This window comes from Manis javanica, chromosome 14, assembly GCF_040802235.1.
Source record: "Manis javanica isolate MJ-LG chromosome 14, MJ_LKY, whole genome shotgun sequence".
Lineage (NCBI taxonomy): Eukaryota > Metazoa > Chordata > Mammalia > Pholidota > Manidae > Manis > Manis javanica.
This window is the reverse complement of record NC_133169.1, coordinates 37501190-37526370: the sequence shown is the minus strand read 5'-3', so window position 1 is coordinate 37526370 and position 25181 is coordinate 37501190.

Genomic DNA, 25181 nt, shown 5'->3' with positions numbered 1-25181 from the left:
ACAGAACAAAACTAAACTTACTCTAGCCCTTGGCACTATACCTGAACCGACACCGTCAGCTTCAACGTCTGTCATGCCGCACCATAAGCCTGAATCTCAAGGTCGCCGTCACCCGCACGTCAGGGACAGATGCGAACTCTAAATGTAACTGCATAATCCTGTCAATCTTACTGAACACCTAACCCTAACCCTAGTGCCAAGCCCTGGACTAGATTTTTCACCCGCAGCAATGATGTCAACTACGACACATCTTAATTCGGAGCTTGAATCTCACACTCGCACTGACATCAGAAGAGAACCCTAATTCTTTCGGAAACCGTCTTTTCCGCACTGATTTTCTCTTACAGATAACCCTAAGCGTATCCCAGGCCCCTTTCACTGAACCGCCACCATCAGCATCGACGTCTGTCATTCCTCCCCATAATCCTGAAGCTCGTTCTGGACGCTGCCCTCATGTCAGAGTCGGATCAGTACTCTAACTGTCACTCAATCTGCAGCATACTCCTTACCTTACAACTAATGCTGACCCTATCCCTGGTACCGGGATCTGACACTTCACCTTCATCATTGTTGTGACCCTCACTTCACCTGAAACTTAAACTTATTCTTGCACTCACCCTCACATCAGAGGCGGATCCGAATTCTAACTGCAACCCTACTTCACCCGTACTCCTTATCAAACCCATAACCCTACCCTAGATCTGAACCTTGAATCAGATTATTCACCTTCATCGTTGCTACCCACTATGACACACTTAATGGTGTGACTCGATCTCACACTCGCCCTCAATTTAGAATTGCACCCTAATTCTGTCCATAACCATATTATCTGCATAAACCTGCATAGGCCTTTCCTTACAGAAAACTCTAACCCTAGAACAGGTTCCTTTACCTGCATGCTCACCACCAGCATTGATGTCACCGATGCCATACCTTAATGATGAAGTCCAAACTGGCCTTCACCCACACGTCAGAGTAGGATCCTCTATCTAAACATAACCACATCCACGGCATAAACTAAAACAATTCCCTATCCCTAACCCTAGCACATACCTGTGGCCTGACCATCCATAATCTCCATGGATGTGACCCTTGCCTCATTGTAAGCCTGCGACTGAATTGGACAGTTGCCCTAACCTTGCAGAAGGACCCTCAGTCTAAACGTACCAATACCCTGCCCCTACGGCTTTCCAAAATCCTAACCCTAACCCTAGCCCTGGCTCGTGGTCCTGACACCTCACCTTGACCATTGACGTCAACCATGCCTCACCATAAACCTGATCCACCATCTTGCACTCCCTTTCTCATCAGAACTAGAAGCCAACTCTATCCATAAAGCCAATGTCTCTGCATACCAGAGAGAACAAAAAATTTTAACTCTAAAACTGGTGCCTGGACCTATACACAAAGCGTCATTATCACAAACAAACAGGGATCTCCTCAACACGGAAACGCAAATTCACACTCGCACTCACATCAGAGGTAGACCCTAACCCTAATAATTAACTTATCCTTTCTGCACAACAGCCCTAACCTCTATATTCAAAGACTAGCCATGACTCTTGGACCTGCCCCTTCACCATAACCGTTGGCATCACCTGCGCTTCATCGTAATCCAAATCTTCAATCCCGAACATGCCCTCCCATCGGAGAGAAACTCGAAATTTTTCCATAAACCTATCCTTCTTCTACACCTTACAGAGCACAATAAACTTACTCTAGCCCTCGGCATTTTACCTGATCCAAAACCAACAGCCTCAATGTCTGTCTTGCCGCACCATAAGCCTGAAGCTCAAGGTGGCCCTCGCCCTCACTTCAGGGTCAGATGCAAACTCTAAATGTTACACCACATTCCTGTAAATCTTACTGAACACCTAACCCTAACCCTAGCGCGAAGCCTTGGACTAGATTCTTCACCTACAACATTGATGTCAACTAAGACACATCTTAACTCCGAGCCTGAATTTCACATTCTCAATCACAACAGAAGAGAACCCTTATTCCTTCGGTAACCGTCTCTTCCGCAGAGATTTTCTCTCACAGATAGCCCCAACCCTCTCCCAGGACCCTTTCACTGAACCGCTACCATCAGCGTCGACGTCTGCCATTCGTGCCCACAACCCTGAAGCTCGTTCTGGCCACTGCCCTCTTGTCAGAGTCGGATCAGAACGCTAAATGTCACTCAATTTTCCGCAGACTCATTACCTTACAACTAATGCCAACCCTATCCCTGGTGCCAGGATCTGACACTTCACCTTCATCATTGATGTCACACTCACTTCATCTTAAACCATAAACTTATTCTTGCACAAAACCTCACATCAGAGGTGGATCCGAATTCTAACGGCAACCCTATCTCACCCGTACTCCCTATCGAACTCATAACCCTAACCCTAGATCTGACCCTTGAACCAGAATCTTCACCTTCACCGTTGCTATCAACTATGACTCCCTTAATCCTCTGACTCGACCTCACACTCACACTCAATTCAGAATTTTTCGCAAATTCTGTCCATAACCATATTTTCTGCATAGACCTTTCCTTACAGAAAACCCTAACCCTAGCCCCGGATCCTTAACCTGAATGCTCACCGTCAGCATTGGTGTCACCGATGCCACATCTTGATGATGAAGTCCAAGCTGGCCTTCACCCACACGTCAGAGTAGGATGCTTAATCTAAACATAACCACATCCACCGCATAAACTTTAGACAATTGCCTAACCCTAACCCTAGCACATTCCTGTGACCTGAGCCTCCAAAATCATCATGGACGTCACCCTTGCCTCACTGCGACTCAATTGGACAGTTGCCCTAAACTTGGAGAAGGACCCTCAGTCTAAACGTACCAATTGCCTGCCCCTACAGCTTTCCGAAAACCTAACCCTAACACTACCCCTGGCTCGGGGTCCTGACACCTCCCCTTGACCATTGACGTCATCCGTGCCTCACCATAAACCTGATCCACCATCTTGCGCACCCTGTCACATCAGACTCAGAAGCTAACTCTATCCGTAAAGAGAATGTTTCTGTATACCAGAGAGAACACAGAATTTTAACCCTGAAACTGATGCCTGGACCTCTATACAGAGTGTCAGCATCGGAGACACCCAGGGATCTCCCAACACGGCAACACAATTTCACAGTCACAGTCACATCAGAGCTAGACCTTAAGTCTTATAATTAACTTATTCTTTCTGTACTAGAGCCCGAACCAGTAATTCTAACCCAAGCCATGACTCTTGGACATGCCCCTTAATCGTAACCATTGGCATCATTCACGCTTCATCGTAATCCTTTACCTCAATCCCGCACTTGCCCTCCCATCAGAGAGAAACCTGAAGCCTTTCCATAACCCTATCCTTCCTGTACACCTTACAGAACAAACCTAAACTTACTCTAGCCCTTGGGACTATACCTGAACCGACACCGTCAGCTTCAACGTCTGTCATGCCGCACCATAAGCCTGAATCTCAAGGTCGCCGTCACCCGCACGTCAGGGACAGATGCGAACTCTAAATGTAACTGCATAATCCTGTCAATCTTACTGAACACCTAACCCTAACCCTAGTGCCAAGCCCTGGACTAGATTTTTCACCCGCAGCAATGATGTCAACTACGACACATCTTAATTCGGAGCTTGAATCTCACACTCGCACTGACATCAGAAGAGAACCCTAATTCTTTCGGAAACCGTCTTTTCCGCACTGATTTTCTCTTACAGATAACCCTAAGCGTATCCCAGGCCCCTTTCACTGAACCGCCACCATCAGCATCGACGTCTGTCATTCCTCCCCATAATCCTGAAGCTCGTTCTGGATGCTGCCCTCATGTCAGAGTCGGATCAGTACTCTAACTGTCACTCAATCTGCAGCATACTCCTTACCTTACAACTAATGCTGACCCTATCCCTGGTACCGGGATCTGACACTTCACCTTCATCATTGTTGTGACCCTCACTTCACCTGAAACTTAAACTTATTCTTGCACTCACCCTCACATCAGAGGCGGATCCGAATTCTAACTGCAACCCTACTTCACCCGTACTCCTTATCAAACCCATAACCCTACCCTAGATCTGAACCTTGAATCAGATTATTCACCTTCATCGTTGCTACCCACTATGACACCCTTAATGGTGTGACTCGATCTCACACTCGCCCTCAATTTAGAATTGCACCCTAATTCTGTCCATAACCATATTATCTGCATAAACCTGCATAGACCTTTCCTTACAGAAAACTCTAACCCTAGAACAGGTTCCTTTACCTGCATGCTCACCACCAGCATTGATGTCACCGATGCCATACCTTAATGATGAAGTCCAAACTGGCCTTCACCCACACGTCAGAGTAGGATCCTCTATCTAAACATAACCACATCCACGGCATAAACTAAAACAATTTCCTATCCCTAACCCTAGCACATACCTGTGGCCTGACCATCCATAATCTCCATGGATGTGACCCTTGCCTCATTGTAAGCCTGCGACTGAATTGGACAGTTGCCCTAACCTTGCAGAAGGACCCTCAGTCTAAACGTACCAATACCCTGCCCCTACGGCTTTCCAAAATCCTAACCCTAACCCTAGCCCTGGCTCGTGGTCCTGACACCTCACCTTGACCATTGACGTCAACCATGCCTCACCATAAACCTGATCCACCATCTTGCACTCCCTTTCTCATCAGAACTAGAAGCCAACTCTATCCATAAAGCCAATGTCTCTGCATACCAGAGAGAACAAAAAATTTTAACTCTAAAACTGGTGCCTGGACCTATACACAAAGCGTCATTATCACAAACAAACAGGGATCTCCTCAACACGGAAACGCAAATTCACACTCGCACTCACATCAGAGGTAGACCCTAACCCTAATAATTAACTTATCCTTTCTGCACAACAGCCCTAACCTCTATATTCAAAGCCTAGCCATGACTCTTGGACCTGCCCCTTCACCATAACCGTTGGCATCACCTGCGCTTCATCGTAATCCTAATATTCAATCCCGAACGTGCCCTCCCATCGGAGAGAAACTCGAAATTTTTCCATAAACCTATCCTTCTTCTACACCTTACAGAGCACAATAAACTTACTCTAGCCCTCGGCATTTTACCTGATCCAAAACCAACAGCCTCAATGTCTGTATTGCCGCACCATAAGCCTGAAGCTCAAGGTGGCCCTCGCCCTCAATTCAGGGTCAGATGCAAACTCTAAATGTTACTCCACATTCCTGTAAATCTTACTGAACACCTAACCCTAACCCTAGCGCGAAGCCTTGGACTAGATTCTTCACCTACAACATTGATGTCAACTAAGACACATCTTAACTCGGAGCCTGAATTTCACATTCTCAATCACAACAGAAGAGGACCCTTATTCTCTCAGTAACCATCTCTTCCGCAGACATTTTCTCTCACAGATAGCCCTAACCCTCTCCCAGGACCCTTTCACTGAACCGCTACCATCTGCATCGATGTCTGCCATTCGTGCCCACAACCCTGAAGCTCGTTCTGGCCACTGCCCTCTTGTCAGAGTCGGATCAGAACGCTAAATGTCACTCAATTTTCCGCAGACTCCTTACCTTACAACTAATGCCAACCCTATCCCTGGTGCCAGGATCTGACACTTCACCTTCATCATTGATGTCACACTCACTTCATCTTAAACCTTAAACTTATTCTTGCACAAAACCTCACATCAGAGGTGGATCCGAATTCTAACGGCAACCCTATCTCACCCGTACTCCCTATCGAACACGTAACCCTAACCCTAGATCTGACCCTTGAACCAGAATCTTCACCTTCACCGTTGCTATCAACTATGACTCCCTTAATCCTCTGACTTGACCTCACACTCACACTCATTTCAGAATTTTTCGCAAATTCTGTCCATAACCATATTTTCTGCATAGACCTTTCCTTACAGAAAACCCTAACCCTAGCCCCGGATCCTTAACCTGAATGCTCACCGTCAGCATTGGTGTCACCGATGCCACATCTTGATGATGAAGTCCAAGCTGGCCTTCACCCACACGTCAGAGTAGGATGCTTAATCTAAACATAACCACATCCACCGCATAAACTTTAGACAATTGCCTAACCCTAACCCTAGCACATTCCTGTGACCTGAGCCTCCAAAATCATCATGGACGTCACCCTTGCCTCACTGCGACTCAATTGGACAGTTGCCCTAAACTTGGAGAAGGACCCTCAGTCTAAACGTACCAATTGCCTGCCCCTACAGCTTTCCGAAAACCTAACCCTAACACTACCCCTGGCTCGGGGTCCTGACACCTCACCTTGACCATTGACGTCATCCGTGCCTCACCATAAACCTGATCCACCATCTTGCGCACCCTGTCACATCAGACTCAGAAGCTAACTCTATCCGTAAAGAGAATGTTTCTGTATACCAGAGAGAACACAGAATTTTAACCCTGAATCTGATGCCTGGACCTGTATACAGAGTGTCAGCATCGGAGACACCCAGGGAACTCCCAACACGGCAACACAATTTCACAGTCACAGTCACATCAGAGCTAGACCTTAAGTCTTATAATTAACTTATTCTTTCTGTACTAGAGCCCGAACCAGTAATTCTAACCCAAGCCATGACTCTTGGACATGCCCCTTAATCGTAACCATTGGCATCACTCACGCTTCATCGTAATCCTTTACCTCAATCCCGCACTTGCCCTCCCATCAGAGAGAAACCTGAAGCCTTTCCATAACCCTATCCTTCCTGTACACCTTACAGAACAAACCTAAACTTACTGTAGCCCTTGGGACTATACCTGAACCGACACCGTCAGCTTCAACGTCTGTCATGCCGCACCATAAGCCTGAATCTCAAGGTCGCCGTCACCCGCACGTCAGGGACAGATGCGAACTCTAAATGTAACTGCATAATCCTGTCAATCTTACTGAACACCTAACCCTAACCCTAGTGCCAAGCCCTGGACTAGATTTTTCACCCGCAGCAATGATGTCAACTACGACACATCTTAATTCGGAGCTTGAATCTCACACTCGCACTGACATCAGAAGAGAACCCTAATTCTTTCGGAAACCGTCTTTTCCGCACTGATTTTCTCTTACAGATAACCCTAAGCGTATCCCAGGCCCCTTTCACTGAACCGCCACCATCAGCATCGACGTCTGTCATTCCTCCCCATAATCCTGAAGCTCGTTCTGGACGCTGCCCTCATGTCAGAGTCGGATCAGTACTCTAACTGTCACTCAATCTGCAGCATACTCCTTACCTTACAACTAATGCTGACCCTATCCCTGGTACCGGGATCTGACACTTCACCTTCATCATTGTAGTGACCCTCACTTCACCTGAAACTTAAACTTATTCTTGCACTCACCCTCACATCAGAGGCGGATCCGAATTCTAACTGCAACCCTACTTCACCCGTACTCCTTATCAAACCCATAACCCTACCCTAGATCTGAACCTTGAATCAGATTATTCACCTTCATCGTTGCTACCCACTATGACACCCTTAATGGTGTGACTCGATCTCACACTCGCCCTCAATTTAGAATTGCACCCTAATTCTGTCCATAACCATATTATCTGCATAAACCTGCATAGACCTTTCCTTACAGAAAACTCTAACCCTAGAACAGGTTCCTTTACCTGCATGCTCACCACCAGCATTGATGTCACCGATGCCATACCTTAATGATGAAGTCCAAACTGGCCTTCACCCACACGTCAGAGTAGGATCCTCTATCTAAACATAACCACATCCACGGCATAAACTAAAACAATTCCCTATCCCTAACCCTAGCACATACCTGTGGCCTGACCATCCATAATCTCCATGGATGTGACCCTTGCCTCATTGTAAGCCTGCGACTGAATTGGACAGTTGCCCTAACCTTGCAGAAGGACCCTCAGTCTAAACGTACCAATACCCTGCTCCTACGGCTTTCCAAAATCCTAACCCTAACCCTAGCCCTGGCTCGTGGTCCTGACACCTCACCTTGACCATTGACGTCAACCATGCCTCACCATAAACCTGATCCACCATCTTGCACTCCCTTTCTCATCAGAACTAGAAGCCAACTCTATCCATAAAGCCAATGTCTCTGCATACCAGAGAGAACAAAAAATTTTAACTCTAAAACTGGTGCCTGAACCTATACACAAAGCGTCATTATCACAAACAAACAGGGATTTCCTCAACACGGAAACGCAAATTCACACTCGCACTCACATCAGAGGTAGACCCTAACCCTAATAATTAACTTATCCTTTCTGCACAACAGCCCTAACCTCTATATTCAAAGCCTAGCCATGACTCTTGGACCTGCCCCTTCACCATAACCGTTGGCATCACCTGCGCTTCATCGTAATCCTAATCTTCAATCCCGAACGTGCCCTCCCATCGGAGAGAAACTCGAAATTTTTCCATAAACCTATCCTTCTTCTACACCTTACAGAGCACAATAAACTTACTCTAGCCCTCGGCATTTTACCTGATCCAAAACCAACAGCCTCAATGTCTGTCTTGCCGCACCATAAGCCTGAAGCTCAAGGTGGCCCTCGCCCTCACTTCAGGGTCAGATGCAAACTCTAAATGTTACTCCACATTCCTGTAAATCTTACTGAACACCTAACCCTAACCCTAGCGCGAAGCCTTGGACTAGATTCTTCACCTACAACATTGATGTCAACTAAGACACATCTTAACTCGGAGCCTGAATTTCACATTCTCAATCACAACAGAAGAGAACCCTTATTCTCTCGGTAACCATCTCTTCCGCAGAGATTTTCTCTCACAGATAGCCCTAACCCTCTCCCAGGACCCTTTCACTGAACCGCTACCATCAGCATCGACGTCTGCCATTCGTGCCCACAACCCTGAAGCTCGTTCTGGCCACTGCCCTCTTGTCAGAGTCGGATCAGAACGCTAAATGTAACTCAATTTTCCGCAGACTCCTTACCTTACAACTAATGCCAACCCTATCCCTGGTGCCAGGATCTGACACTTCACCTTCATCATTGATGTCACACTCACTTCATCTTAAACCTTAAACTTATTCTTGCACAAAACCTCACATCAGAGGTGGATCCGAATTCTAACGGCAACCCTATCTCACCCGTACTCCCTATCGAACTCGTAACCTTAACCCTAGATCTGACCCTTGAACCAGAATCTTCACCTTCACCGTTGCTATCAACTATGACTCCCTTAATCCTCTGACTTGACCTCACACTCACACTCAATTCAGAATTTTTCGCAAATTCTGTCCATAACCATATTTTCTGCATAGACCTTTCCTTACAGAAAACCCTAACCCTAGCCCCGGATCCTTAACCTGAATGCTCACCGTCAGCATTGGTGTCACCGATGCCACATCTTGATGATGAAGTCCAAGCTGGCCTTCACCCACACGTCAGAGTAGGATGCTTAATCTAAACATAACCACATCCACCGCATAAACTTTAGACAATTGCCTAACCCTAACCCTAGCACATTCCTGTGACCTGAGCCTCCAAAATCATCATGGACGTCACCCTTGCCTCACTGCGACTCAATTGGACAGTTGCCCTAAACTTGGAGAAGGACCCTCAGTCTAAACGTACCAATTGCCTGCCCCTACAGCTTTCCAAAAACCTAACCCTAACACTACCCTGGCTCGGGGTCCTGACACCTCACCTTGACCATTGACGTCATCCGTGCCTCACCATAAACCTGATCCACCATCTTGCGCACCCTGTCACATCAGACTCAGAAGCTAACTCTATCCGTAAAGAGTATGTTTCTGTATACCAGAGAGAACACAGAATTTTAACCCTGAAACTGATGCCTGGACCACTATACAGAGTGTCAGCATCGGAGACACCCAGGGATCTCCCAACACGGCAACACAATTTCACAGTCACAGTCACATCAGAGCTAGACCTTAAGTCTTATAATTAACTTATTCTTTCTGTACTAGAGCCCGAACCAGTAATTCTAACCCAAGCCATGACTCTTGGACATGCCCCTTAATCGTAACCATTGGCATCACTCATGCTTCATCGTAATCCTTTACCTCAATCCCGCACTTGCCCTCCCATCAGAGAGAAACCTGAAGCCTTTCCATAACCCTATCCTTCCTGTACACCTTACAGAACAAACCTAAACTTACTCAAGCCCTTGTGACTATACCTGAACCGACACCGTCAGCTTCAACGTCTGTCATGCCGCACCATAAGCCTGAATCTCAAGGTCGCCGTCACCCGCACGTCAGGGACAGATGCGAACTCTAAATGTAACTGCATAATCCTGTCAATCTTACTGAACACCTAACCCTAACCCTAGTGCCAAGCCCTGGACTAGATTTTTCACCCGCAGCAATGATGTCAACTAAGACACATCTTAATTCGGAGCTTGAATCTCACACTCGCACTGACATCAGAAGAGAACCCTAATTCTTTCGGAAACCGTCTTTTCCGCACTGATTTTCTCTTACAGATAACCCTAAGCGTATCCCAGGCCCCTTTCACTGAACCGCCACCATCAGCATCGACGTCTGTCATTCCTCCCCATAATCCTGAAGCTCATTCTGGACGCTGCCCTCATGTCAGAGTCGGATCAGTACTCTAACTGTCACTCAATCTGCAGCATACTCCTTACCTTACAACTAATGCTGACCCTATCCCTGGTACCGGGATCTGACACTTCACCTTCATCATTGTTGTGACCCTCACTTCACCTGAAACTTAAACTTATTCTTGCACTCACCCTCACATCAGAGGCGGATCCGAATTCTAACTGCAACCCTACTTCACCCGTACTCCTTATCAAACCCAGAACCCTACCCTAGATCTGAACCTTGAATCAGATTATTCACCTTCATCGTTGCTACCCACTATGACACCCTTAATGGTGTGACTCGATCTCACACTCGCCCTCAATTTAGAATTGCACCCTAATTCTGTCCATAACCATATTATCTGCATAAACCTGCATAGACCTTTCCTTACAGAAAACTCTAACCCTAGAACAGGTTCCTTTACCTGCATGCTCACCACCAGCATTGATGTCACCGATGCCATACCTTAATGATGAAGTCCAAACTGGCCTTCACCCACACGTCAGAGTAGGATCCTCTATCTAAACATAACCACATCCACGGCATAAACTAAAACAATTCCCTATCCCTAACCCTAGCACATACCTGTGGCCTGACCATCCATAATCTCCATGGATGTGACCCTTGCCTCATTGTAAGCCTGCGACTGAATTGGACAGTTGCCCTAACCTTGCAGAAGGACCCTCAGTCTAAACGTACCAATACCCTGCCCCTACGGCTTTCCAAAATCCTAACCCTAACCCTAGCCCTGGCTCGTGGTCCTGACACCTCACCTTGACCATTGACGTCAACCATGCCTCACCATAAACCTGATCCACCATCTTGCACTCCCTTTCTCATCAGAACTAGAAGCCAACTCTATCCATAAAGCCAATGTCTCTGCATACCAGAGAGAACAAAAAATTTTAACTCTAAAACTGGTGCCTGGACCTATACACAAAGCGTCATTATCACAAACAAACAGGGATCTCCTCAACACGGAAACGCAAATTCACACTCGCACTCACATCAGAGGTAGACCCTAACCCTAATAATTAACTTATCCTTTCTGCACAACAGCCCTAACCTCTATACTCAAAGCCTAGCCATGACTCTTGGACCTGCCCCTTCACCATAACCGTTGGCATCACCTGCGCTTCATCGTAATCCTAATCTTCAATCCCGAACGTGCCCTCCCATCGGAGAGAAACTCGAAATTTTTCCATAAACCTATCCTTCTTCTACACCTTACAGAACACAATAAACTTACTCTAGCCCTCGGCATTTTACCTGATCCAAAACCAACAGCCTCAATGTCTGTCTTGCCGCACCATAAGCCTGAAGCTCAAGGTGGCCCTCGCCCTCACTTCAGGGTCAGATGCAAACTCTAAATGTTACTCCACATTCCTGTAAATCTTACTGAACACCTAAACCTAACCCTAGCGCGAAGCCTTGGACTAGATTCTTCACCTACAACATTGATGTCAACTAAGACACATCTTAACTCGGAGCCTGAATTTCACATTCTCAATCACAACAGAAGAGAACCCTTATTCTCTCGGTAACCGTCTCTTCCGCAGAGATTTTCTCTCACAGATAGCCCTAACCCTCTCCCAGGACCCTTTCACTGAACCGCTACCATCAGCATCGACGTCTGCCATTCGTGCCCACAACCCTGAAGCTCGTTCTGGCCACTGCCCTCTTGTCAGAGTCGGATCAGAACGCTAAATGTCACTCAATTTTCCGCAGACTCCTTACCTTACAACTAATGCCAACCCTATCCCTGGTGCCAGGATCTGACACTTCACCTTCATCATTAATGTCACACTCACTTCACCTTAAACCTTAAACTTATTCTTGGACAAAACCTCACATCAGAGGTGGATCCGAATTCTAACGGCAACCCTATCTCACCCGTACTCCCTATCGAACACATAACCCTAACCCTAGATCTGACCCTTGAACCAGAATCTTCACCTTCACCGTTGCTATCAACTATGACTCCCTTAATCCTCTGACTCGACCTCACACTCACACTCAATTCAGAATTTTTCGCAAATTCTGTCCATAACCATATTTTCTGCATAGACCTTTCCTTACAGAAAACCCTAACCCTAGCCCCGGATCCTTAACCTGAATGCTCACCGTCAGCATTGGTGTCACCGATGCCACATCTTGATGATGAAGTCCAAGCTGGCCTTCACCCACACGTCAGAGTAGGATGCTTAATCTAAACATAACCACATCCACCGCATAAACTTTAGACAATTGCCTAACCCTAACCCTAGCACATTCCTGTGACCTGAGCCTCCAAAATCATCATGGACGTCACCCTTGCCTCACTGCGACTCAATTGGACAGTTGCCCTAAACTTGGAGAAGGACCCTCAGTCTAAACGTACCAATTGCCTGCCCCTACAGCTTTCCAAAAACCTAACCCTAACACTACCCCTGGCTCGGGGTCCTGACACCTCACCTTGACCATTGACGTCATCCGTGCCTCACCATAAACCTGATCCACCATCTTGCGCACCCTGTCACCTCAGACTCAGAAGCTAACTCTATCCGTAAAGAGAATGTTTCTGTATACCAGAGAGAACACAGAATTTTAACCCTGAAACTGATGCCTGGACCTGTATACAGAGTGTCAGCATCGGAGACACCCAGGGATCTCCCAACACGGCAACACAATTTCACAGTCACAGTCACATCAGAGCTAGACCTTAAGTCTTATAATTAACTTATTCTTTCTGTACTAGAGCCCGAACCAGTAATTCTAACCCAAGCCATGACTCTTGGACATGCCCCTTAATCGTAACCATTGGCATCACTCACGCTTCATCGTAATCCTTTACCTCAATCCCGCACTTGCCCTCCCATCAGAGAGAAACCTGAAGCCTTTCCATAACCCTATCCTTCCTGTACACCTTACAGAACAAAACTAAACTTACTCTAGCCCTTGGGACTATACCTGAACCAACACCGTCAGCTTCAACGTCTGTCATGCCGCACCATAAGCCTGAATCTCAAGGTTGCCGTCACCCGCACGTCAGGGACAGATGCGAACTCTAAATGTAACTGCATAATCCTGTCAATCTTACTGAACACCTAACCCTAACCCTAGTGCCAAGCCCTGGACTAGATTTTTCACGCGCAGCAATGATGTCAACTACGACACATCTTAATTCGGAGCTTGAATCTCACACTCGCACTGACATCAGAAGAGAACCCTAATTCTTTCGGAAACCGTCTTTTCCGCACTGATTTTCTCTTACAGATAACCCTAAGCGTATCCCAGGCCCCTTTCACTGAACCGCCACCATCAGCATCGACGTCTGTCATTCCTCCCCATAATCCTGAAGCTCGTTCTGGACGCTGCCCTCATGTCAGAGTCGGATCAGTACTCTAACTGTCACTCAATCTGCAGCATAGTTCTTACCTTACAACTAATGTTGACCCTATCCCTGGTACCGGGATCTGACACTTCACCTTCATCATTGTTGTGACCCTCACTTCACCTGAAACTTAAACTTATTCTTGCACCCACCCTCACATCAGAGGCGGATCCGAATTCTAACTGCAACCCTACTTCACCCGTACTCCTTATCAAACCCATAACCCTACCCTAGATCTGAACCTTGAATCAGATTATTCACCTTCATCGTTGCTACCCACTATGACACCCTTAATGGTGTGACTCGATCTCACACTCGCCCTCAATTTAGAATTGCACCCTAATTCTGTCCATAACCATATTATCTGCATAAACCTGCATAGACCTTTCCTTACAGAAAACTCTAACCCTAGAACAGGTTCCTTTACCTGCATGCTCACCACCAGCATTGATGTCACCGATGCCATACCTTAATGATGAAGTCCAAACTGGCCTTCACCCACACGTCAGAGTAGGATCCTCTATCTAAACATAACCACATCCACGGCATAAACTAAAACAATTCCCTATCCCTAACCCTAGCACATACCTGTGGCCTGACCATCCATAATCTCCATGGATGTGACCCTTGCCTCATTGTAAGCCTGCGACTGAATTGGACAGTTGCCCTAAACTTGCAGAAGGACCCTCAGTCTAAACGCACCAATACCCTGCCCCTACGGCTTTCCAAAATCCTAAACCTAACCCTAGCCCTGGCTCGTGGTCCTGACACCTCACCTTGACCATTGACGTCAACCATGCCTCACCATAAACCTGATCCACCATCTTGCACTCCCTTTCTCATCAGAACTATAAGCCAACTCTATCCATAAAGCCAATGTCTCTGCATACCAGAGAGAACAAAATATTTTAACTCTAAAACTGGTGCCTGGACCTATACACAAAGCGTCATTATCACAAACACCCAGGGATCTCCTCAACACGGAAACGCAAATTCACACTCGCACTCACATCAGAGGTAGACCCTAACCCTAATAATTAACTTATCCTTTCTGCACAACAGCCCTAACCTCTATATTCAAAGCCTAGCCATGACTCTTGGACCTGCCCCTTCACCATAACCGTTGGCATCACCTGCGCTTCATCGTAATCCTAGTCTTCAATCCCGAACGTGCCCTCCCATCGGAGAGAAACTCGAAATTTTTCCATAAACCTATCCTTCTTCTACACCTTACAGAGCACAATAAATTTACTCTAGCCCTCGGCATTTTACCTGATCCAAAACCAACAGCCTCAATGTCTGTCTTGCCGCACCATAAGCCTGAAGCTCAAGGTGGCCCTCACCCTCACTTCAGGGTCAGATGCAAACTCTAAATGTTACTCCACATTCCTGTAAATCTTACTAAACACCTAACCCTAACCCTAGCGCGAAGCCTTGGACTAGATTCTTCACCTACAACATTGATGTCAACTAAGACACATCTTAACTCGGAGCCTGAATTTCACATTCTCAATCACAACAGAAGAGAACCCTTATTCTCTCGGTAACCATCTCTTCTGCAGAGATTTTCTCTCACAGATAGCCCTAACCCTCTCCCAGGACCCTTTCACTGAACCGCTACCATCAGCATCGACGTCTGTCATTCGTGCCCACAACCCTGAAGCTCGTTCTGGCCACTGCCCTCTTGCCAGAGTCGGATCAGAACGCTAAATGTCACTCAATTTTCTGCAGACTCCTTACGTTACAACTAATGCCAACCCTATCCCTGGTGCCAGGATCTGACACTTCACCTTCATCATTGATGTCACACTCACTTCACCTTAAACCTTAAACTTATTCTTGCACAAAACCTCACATCAGAGGTGGATCCGAATTCTAACGGCCACCCTATCTCACCCGTACTCCTTATCGAACACATAACACAAACCCTAGATCTGACCCTTGAACCAGAATCTTCACCTTCACCGTTGCTATCAACTATGACTCCCTTAATCCTCTGACTCGACCTCACACTCACACTCAATTCAGAATTTTTCGCAAATTCTGTCCATAACCATATTTTCTGCATAGACCTTTCCTTACAGAAAACCCTAACCCTAGCCCCGGATCCTTAACCTGAATGCTCACCGTCAGCATTGGTGTCACCGATGCCACATCTTGATGATGAAGTCCAAGCTGGCCTTCACCCACACGTCAGAGTAGGATGCTTAATCTAAACATAACCACATCCACCGCATAAACTTTAGAAAATTGCCTAACCCTAACCCTAGCACATTCCTGTGACCTGAGCCTCCAAAATCATCATGGACGTCACCCTTGCCTCACTGCGACTCAATTGGACAGTTGCCCTAAACTTGGAGAAGGACCCTCAGTCTAAACGTACCAATTGCCTGCCCCTACAGCTTTCCAAAAACCTAACCCTAACACTACCCCTGGCTCGGGGTCCTGACACCTCACCTTGACCATTGACGTCATCCGTGCCTCACCATAAACCTGATCCACCATCTTGCGCACCCTGTCACATCAGACTCAGAAGCTAACTCTATCCGTAAAGAGAATGATTCTGTATACCAGAGAGAACACAGAATTTTAACCCTGAAACTGATGCCTGGACCTGTATACAGAGTGTCAGCATCGGAGACACCCAGGGATCTCCCAACACGGCAACACAATTTCACAGTCACAGTCACATCAGAGCTAGACCTTAAGTCTTATAATTAACTTATTCTTTCTGTACTAGAGCCCGAACCAGTAATTCTAACCCTAGCCATGACTCTTGGACATGCCCCTTAATCGTAACCATTGGCATCACTCACGCTTCATCGTAATCCTTTACCTCAATCCCGCACTTGCCCTCCCATCAGAGAGAAACCTGAAGCCTTTCCATAACCCTATCCTTCCTGTACACCTTACAGAACAAAACTAAACTTACTCTAGCCCTTGGGACTATACCTGAACCGACACCGTCAGCTTCAACGTCTGTCATGCCGCACCATAAGCCTGAATCTCAAGGTCGCCGTCACCCGCACGTCAGGGACAGATGCGAAGTCTAAATGTAACTGCATAATCCTGTCAATCTTACTGAACACCTAACCCTAACCCTAGTGCCAAGCCCTGTACTAGATTTTTCACCTGCAGCAATGATGTCAACTACGACACATCTTAATTCGGAGCTTGAATCTCACACTCGCACTGACATCAGAAGAGAACCCTAATTCTTTCGGAAACCGTCTTTTCCGCACTGATTTTCTCTTACAGATAACCCTAAGCGTATCCCAGGCCCCTTTCACTGAACCGCCACCATCAGCATCGACGTCTGTCATTCCTCCCCATAATCCTGAAGCTCATTCTGGACGCTGCCCTCATGTCAGAGTCGGATCAGTACTCTAACTGTCACTCAATCTGCAGCATACTCCTTACCTTACAACTAATGCTGACCCTATCCCTGGTACCGGGATCTGACACTTCACCTTCATCATTGTTGTGACCCTCACTTCACCTGAAACTTAAACTTATTCTTGCACTCACCCTCACATCAGAGGCGGATCCGAATTCTAACTGCAACCCTACTTCACCCGTACTCCTTATCAAACCCAGAACCCTACCCTAGATCTGAACCTTGAATCAGATTATTCACCTTCATCGTTGCTACCCACTATGACACCCTTAATGGTGTGACTCGATCTCACACTCGCCCTCAATTTAGAATTGCACCCTAATTCTGTCCATAACCATATTATCTGCATAAACCTGCATAGACCTTTCCTTACAGAAAACTCTAACCCTAGAACAGGTTCCTTTACCTGCATGCTCACCACCAGCATTGATGTCACCGATGCCATACCTTAATGATGAAGTCCAAACTGGCCTTCACCCACACGTCAGAGTAGGATCCTCTATCTAAACATAACCACATCCACGGCATAAACTAAAACAATTCCCTATCCCTAACCCTAGCACATACCTGTGGCCTGACCATCCATAATCTCCATGGATGTGACCCTTGCCTCATTGTAAGCCTGCGACTGAATTGGACAGTTGCCCTAACCTTGCAGAAGGACCCTCAGTCTAAACGTACCAATACCCTGCCCCTACGGCTTTCCAAAATCCTAACCCTAACCCTAGCCCTGGCTCGTGGTCCTGACACCTCACCTTGACCATTGACGTCAACCATGCCTCACCATAAACCTGATCCACCATCTTGCACTCCCTTTCTCATCAGAACTAGAAGCCAACTCTATCCATAAAGCCAATGTCTCTGCATACCAGAGAGAACAAAAAATTTTAACTCTAAAACTGGTGCCTGGACCTATACACAAAGCGTCATTATCACAAACAAACAGGGATCTCCTCAACACGGAAACGCAAATTCACACTCGCACTCACATCAGAGGTAGACCCTAACCCTAATAATTAACTTATCCTTTCTGCACAACAGCCCTAACCTCTATACTCAAAGCCTAGCCATGACTCTTGGACCTGCCCCTTCACCATAACCGTTGGCATCACCTGCGCTTCATCGTAATCCTAATCTTCAATCCCGAACGTGCCCTCCCATCGGAGAGAAACTCGAAATTTTTCCATAAACCTATCCTTCTTCTACACCTTACAGAACACAATAAACTTACTCTAGCCCTCGGCATTTTACCTGATCCAAAACCAACAGCCTCAATGTCTGTCTTGCCGCACCATAAGCCTGAAGCTCAAGGTGGCCCTCGCCCTCACTTCAGGGTCAGATGCAAACTCTAAATGTTACTCCACATTCCTGTAAATCTTACTGAACACCTAAACCTAACCCTAGCGCGAAGCCTTGGACTAGATTCTTCACCTACAACATTGATGTCAACTAAGACACATCTTAACTCGGAGCCTGAATTTCACATTCTCAATCACAACAGAAGAGAACCCTTATTCTCTCGGTAACCGTCTCTTCCGCAGAGATTTTCTCTCACAGATAGCCCTAACCCTCTCCCAGGACCCTTTCACTGAACCGCTACCATCAGCATCGACGTCTGCCATTCGTGCCCACAACCCTGAAGCTCGTTCTGGCCACTGCCCTCTTGTCAGAGTCGGATCAGAACGCTAAATGTCACTCAATTTTCCGCAGACTCCTTACCTTACAACTAATGCCAACCCTATCCCTGGTGCCAGGATCTGACACTTCACCTTCATCATTAATGTCACACTCACTTCACCTTAAACCTTAAACTTATTCTTGGACAAAACCTCACATCAGAGGTGGATCCGAATTCTAACGGCAACCCTATCTCACCCGTACTCCCTATCGAACACATAACCCTAACCCTAGATCTGACCCTTGAACCAGAATCTTCACCTTCACCGTTGCTATCAACTATGACTCCCTTAATCCTCTGACTCGACCTCACACTCACACTCAATTCAGAATTTTTCGCAAATTCTGTCCATAACCATATTTTCTGCATAGACCTTTCCTTACAGAAAACCCTAACCCTAGCCCCGGATCCTTAACCTGAATGCTCACCGTCAGCATTGGTGTCACCGATGCCACATCTTGATGATGAAGTCCAAGCTGGCCTTCACCCACACGTCAGAGTAGGATGCTTAATCTAAACATAACCACATCCACCGCATAAACTTTAGACAATTGCCTAACCCTAACCCTAGCACATTCCTGTGACCTGAGCCTCCAAAATCATCATGGACGTCACCCTTGCCTCACTGCGACTCAATTGGACAGTTGCCCTAAACTTGGAGAAGGACCCTCAGTCTAAACGTACCAATTGCCTGCCCCTACAGCTTTCCAAAAACCTAACCCTAACACTACCCCTGGCTCGGGGTCCTGACACCTCACCTTGACCATTGACGTCATCCGTGCCTCACCATAAACCTGATCCACCATCTTGCGCACCCTGTCACCTCAGACTCAGAAGCTAACTCTATCCGTAAAGAGAATGTTTCTGTATACCAGAGAGAACACAGAATTTTAACCCTGAAACTGATGCCTGGACCTGTATACAGAGTGTCAGCATCGGAGACACCCAGGGATCTCCCAACACGGCAACACAATTTCACAGTCACAGTCACATCAGAGCTAGACCTTAAGTCTTATAATTAACTTATTCTTTCTGTACTAGAGCCCGAACCAGTAATTCTAACCCAAGCCATGACTCTTGGACATGCCCCTTAATCGTAACCATTGGCATCACTCACGCTTCATCGTAATCCTTTACCTCAATCCCGCACTTGCCCTCCCATCAGAGAGAAACCTGAAGCCTTTCCATAACCCTATCCTTCCTGTACACCTTACAGAACAAAACTAAACTTACTCTAGCCCTTGGGACTATACCTGAACCAACACCGTCAGCTTCAACGTCTGTCATGCCGCACCATAAGCCTGAATCTCAAGGTTGCCGTCACCCGCACGTCAGGGACAGATGCGAACTCTAAATGTAACTGCATAATCCTGTCAATCTTACTGAACACCTAACCCTAACCCTAGTGCCAAGCCCTGGACTAGATTTTTCACGCGCAGCAATGATGTCAACTACGACACATCTTAATTCGGAGCTTGAATCTCACACTCGCACTGACATCAGAAGAGAACCCTAATTCTTTCGGAAACCGTCTTTTCCGCACTGATTTTCTCTTACAGATAACCCTAAGCGTATCCCAGGCCCCTTTCACTGAACCGCCACCATCAGCATCGACGTCTGTCATTCCTCCCCATAATCCTGAAGCTCGTTCTGGACGCTGCCCTCATGTCAGAGTCGGATCAGTACTCTAACTGTCACTCAAACTGCAGCATAGTTCTTACCTTACAACTAATGTTGACCCTATCCCTGGTACCGGGATCTGACACTTCACCTTCATCATTGTTGTGACCCTCACTTCACCTGAAACTTAAACTTATTCTTGCACCCACCCTCACATCAGAGGCGGATCCGAATTCTAACTGCAACCCTACTTCACCCGTACTCCTTATCAAACCCATAACCCTACCCTAGATCTGAACCTTGAATCAGATTATTCACCTTCATCGTTGCTACCCACTATGACACCCTTAATGGTGTGACTCGATCTCACACTCGCCCTCAATTTAGAATTGCACCCTAATTCTGTCCATAACCATATTATCTGCATAAACCTGCATAGACCTTTCCTTACAGAAAACTCTAACCCTAGAACAGGTTCCTTTACCTGCATGCTCACCACCAGCATTGATGTCACCGATGCCATACCTTAATGATGAAGTCCAAACTGGCCTTCACCCACACGTCAGAGTAGGATCCTCTATCTAAACATAACCACATCCACGGCATAAACTAAAACAATTCCCTATCCCTAACCCTAGCACATACCTGTGGCCTGACCATCCATAATCTCCATGGATGTGACCCTTGCCTCATTGTAAGCCTGCGACTGAATTGGACAGTTGCCCTAAACTTGCAGAAGGACCCTCAGTCTAAACGCACCAATACCCTGCCCCTACGGCTTTCCAAAATCCTAAACCTAACCCTAGCCCTGGCTCGTGGTCCTGACACCTCACCTTGACCATTGACGTCAACCATGCCTCACCATAAACCTGATCCACCATCTTGCACTCCCTTTCTCATCAGAACTATAAGCCAACTCTATCCATAAAGCCAATGTCTCTGCATACCAGAGAGAACAAAATATTTTAACTCTAAAACTGGTGCCTGGACCTATACACAAAGCGTCATTATCACAAACACCCAGGGATCTCCTCAACACGGAAACGCAAATTCACACTCGCACTCACATCAGAGGTAGACCCTAACCCTAATAATTAACTTATCCTTTCTGCACAACAGCCCTAACCTCTATATTCAAAGCCTAGCCATGACTCTTGGACCTGCCCCTTCACCATAACCGTTGGCATCACCTGCGCTTCATCGTAATCCTAGTCTTCAATCCCGAACGTGCCCTCCCATCGGAGAGAAACTCGAAATTTTTCCATAAACCTATCCTTCTTCTACACCTTACAGAGCACAATAAATTTACTCTAGCCCTCGGCATTTTACCTGATCCAAAACCAACAGCCTCAATGTCTGTCTTGCCGCACCATAAGCCTGAAGCTCAAGGTGGCCCTCACCCTCACTTCAGGGTCAGATGCAAACTCTAAATGTTACTCCACATTCCTGTAAATCTTACTAAACACCTAACCCTAACCCTAGCGCGAAGCCTTGGACTAGATTCTTCACCTACAACATTGATGTCAACTAAGACACATCTTAACTCGGAGCCTGAATTTCACATTCTCAATCACAACAGAAGAGAACCCTTATTCTCTCGGTAACCATCTCTTCTGCAGAGATTTTCTCTCACAGATAGCCCTAACCCTCTCCCAGGACCCTTTCACTGAACCGCTACCATCAGCATCGACGTCTGTCATTCGTGCCCACAACCCTGAAGCTCGTTCTGGCCACTGCCCTCTTGCCAGAGTCGGATCAGAACGCTAAATGTCACTCAATTTTCTGCAGACTCCTTACGTTACAACTAATGCCAACCCTATCCCTGGTGCCAGGATCTGACACTTCACCTTCATCATTGATGTCACACTCACTTCACCTTAAACCTTAAACTTATTCTTGCACAAAACCTCACATCAGAGGTGGATCCGAATTCTAACGGCCACCCTATCTCACCCGTACTCCTTATCGAACACATAACACAAACCCTAGATCTGACCCTTGAACCAGAATCTTCACCTTCACCGTTGCTATCAACTATGACTCCCTTAATCCTCTGACTCGACCTCACACTCACACTCAATTCAGAATTTTTCGCAAATTCTGTCCATAACCATATTTTCTGCATAGACCTTTCCTTACAGAAAACCCTAACCCTAGCCCCGGATCCTTAACCTGAATGCTCACCGTCAGCATTGGTGTCACCGATGCCACATCTTGATGATGAAGTCCAAGCTGGCCTTCACCCACACGTCAGAGTAGGATGCTTAATCTAAACATAACCACATCCACCGCATAAACTTTAGAAAATTGCCTAACCCTAACCCTAGCACATTCCTGTGACCTGAGCCTCCAAAATCATCATGGACGTCACCCTTGCCTCACTGCGACTCAATTGGACAGTTGCCCTAAACTTGGAGAAGGACCCTCAGTCTAAACGTACCAATTGCCTGCCCCTACAGCTTTCCAAAAACCTAACCCTAACACTACCCCTGGCTCGGGGTCCTGACACCTCACCTTGACCATTGACGTCATCCGTGCCTCACCATAAACCTGATCCACCATCTTGCGCACCCTGTCACATCAGACTCAGAAGCTAACTCTATCCGTAAAGAGAATGATTCTGTATACCAGAGAGAACACAGAATTTTAACCCTGAAACTGATGCCTGGACCTGTATACAGAGTGTCAGCATCGGAGACACCCAGGGATCTCCCAACACGGCAACACAATTTCACAGTCACAGTCACATCAGAGCTAGACCTTAAGTCTTATAATTAACTTATTCTTTCTGTACTAGAGCCCGAACCAGTAATTCTAACCCTAGCCATGACTCTTGGACATGCCCCTTAATCGTAACCATTGGCATCACTCACGCTTCATCGTAATCCTTTACCTCAATCCCGCACTTGCCCTCCCATCAGAGAGAAACCTGAAGCCTTTCCATAACCCTATCCTTCCTGTACACCTTACAGAACAAAACTAAACTTACTCTAGCCCTTGGGACTATACCTGAACCGACACCGTCAGCTTCAACGTCTGTCATGCCGCACCATAAGCCTGAATCTCAAGGTCGCCGTCACCCGCACGTCAGGGACAGATGCGAAGTCTAAATGTAACTGCATAATCCTGTCAATCTTACTGAACACCTAACCCTAACCCTAGTGCCAAGCCCTGTACTAGATTTTTCACCTGCAGCAATGATGTCAACTACGACACATCTTAATTCGGAGCTTGAATCTCACACTCGCACTGACATCAGAAGAGAACCCTAATTCTTTCGGAAACCGTCTTTTCCGCACTGATTTTCTCTTACAGATAACCCTAAGCGTATCCCAGGCCCCTTTCACTGAACCGCCACCATCAGCATCGACGTCTGTCATTCCTCCCCATAATCCTGAAGCTCGTTCTGGACGCTGCCCTCATGTCAGAGTCGGATCAGTACTCTAACTGTCACTCAATCTGCAGCATACTCCTTACCTTACAACTAATGCTGACCCTATCCCTGGTACCGGGATCTGACACTTCACCTTCATCATTGTTGTGACCCTCACTTCACCTTAAACTTAAACTTATTCTTGCACCCACCCTCACATCAGAGGCGGATCCGAATTCTAACTGCATCCCTACTTCACCCGTACTCCTTATCAAACCCATAACCCTACCCTAGATCTGAACCTTGAATCAGATTATTCACCTTCATCGTTGCTACCCACTATGACACCCTTAATGGTGTGACTCGATCTCACACTCGCCCTCAATTTAGAATTGCACCCTAATTCTGTCCATAACCATATTATCTGCATAAACCTGCATAGACCTTTCCTTACAGAAAACTCTAACCCTAGAACAGGTTCCTTTACCTGCATGCTCACCACCAGCATTGATGTCACCGATGCCATACCTTAATGATGAAGTCCAAACTGGCCTTCACCCACACGTCAGAGTAGGATCCTCTATCTAAACATAACCACATCCACGGCATAAACTAAAACAATTCCCTATCCCTAACCCTAGCACATACCTGTGGCCTGACCATCCATAATCTCCATGGATGTGACCCTTGCCTCATTGTAAGCCTGCGACTGAATTGGACAGTTGCCCTAACCTTGCAGAAGGACCCTCAGTCTAAACGTACCAATACCCTGCCCCTACGGCTTTCCAAAATCCTAACCCTAACCCTAGCCCTGGCTCGTGGTCCTGACACCTCACCTTGACCATTGACGTCAACCATGCCTCACCATAAACCTGATCCACCATCTTGCACTCCCTTTCTCATCAGAACTAGAAGCCAACTCTATCCATAAAGCGAATGTCTCTGCATACCAGAGAGAACAAAAAATTTTAACTCTAAAACTGGTGCCTGGACCTATACACAAAGCGTCATTATCACAAACACCCAGGGATCTCCTCAACACGGAAACGCAAATTCACACTCGCACTCACATCAGAGGTAGACCCTAACCCTAATAATTAACTTATCCTTTCTGCACAACAGCCCTAACCACTATATTCAAAGCC